Source organism: Aptenodytes forsteri, unplaced genomic scaffold, assembly GCF_000699145.1.
Source record: "Aptenodytes forsteri isolate BGI_AS27 unplaced genomic scaffold, ASM69914v1 Scaffold506, whole genome shotgun sequence".
NCBI lineage: Eukaryota > Metazoa > Chordata > Aves > Sphenisciformes > Spheniscidae > Aptenodytes > Aptenodytes forsteri.
This window is the reverse complement of record NW_008793946.1, coordinates 6,471-7,243: the sequence shown is the minus strand read 5'-3', so window position 1 is coordinate 7,243 and position 773 is coordinate 6,471. Positions and strand designations below refer to the sequence as shown.

The 773-nt window shown below is 66.0% G+C and overlaps 1 protein-coding gene across 1 annotated transcript in view; it reads right to left on the bottom strand.

The window, feature by feature from the left end:
- LOC103895438 overlaps positions 1-773 on the bottom strand; it is a gene marked incomplete at its 3' end in the record, with an annotated part of 13,720 nt that overhangs the window by 11,892 nt on the left and 1,055 nt on the right. The window lies entirely within an intron of this gene.

Here is a 773-nt window from a genome sequence, read left to right as displayed (position 1 = left end):
GTAGGATGTTCTGGGGTAGGATGTTCTGGGGTAGGACGCTGGGCGCCGGTCCCGTCCCCCCCTTCATCCTCATCCTCCCCTGTGCCCGGTAAAGGTCCCCAGCACTGGGGGCTGCGGAGAGCTGTGGCTCTGGGACTGCACGAGGGAACAAAGCCCCTCGTCCTGGGGGGTGGGGGGGGGGGCTGCTGTGCAGGAGAAGGGGACGAGGGACGAGGTTTGACTCGACCTCCACCCACGAGACCGGGCACAGTCCGGTCTGGTTCGGGGAGCGAGCGGGAGGGCGCAGGGCCGGCGGACGTGGCTCTGGGACGCCGCTCTGGGCTTTTTTCCTCCCTTGGAGGCTGCGAACGTCCGACCACTGCCCGAGGCTTTACCCGGGCTATTTCATGGTGGAACGGGAATATTTAGGGTCTGGCGTCTCTGAGCTTGGCCGCAGGCAGCTAAGGGCTGGCTTCACACCGCGTTGGCAGCCACGGGCGTCACCAGCGTTAGGGGCCCCGACACCCCCTGTCTCTGCCCGAGCCTCTCACCCCAGACCCAGGGAGGGCCAGGACCCTCCGCAGCCCGGTTCCAGCTGAGGATTTTAGGAGCAGGTGGAACAACTTTTGGAAGCGCCTTTTTCCTTTCCTTCGGCCCTAGAGGGAGCTGAGACGCCTGGTTTGGAGGCACAGCGTGTTTCCAGAGCTCGGCAGAGGCTTCCAGCGCTGGGGCCGGTAGCGGGGCGCAATCCCCAACAATGGGTGAGCAGCAGCAGCCCCCCCACCACCACCCCC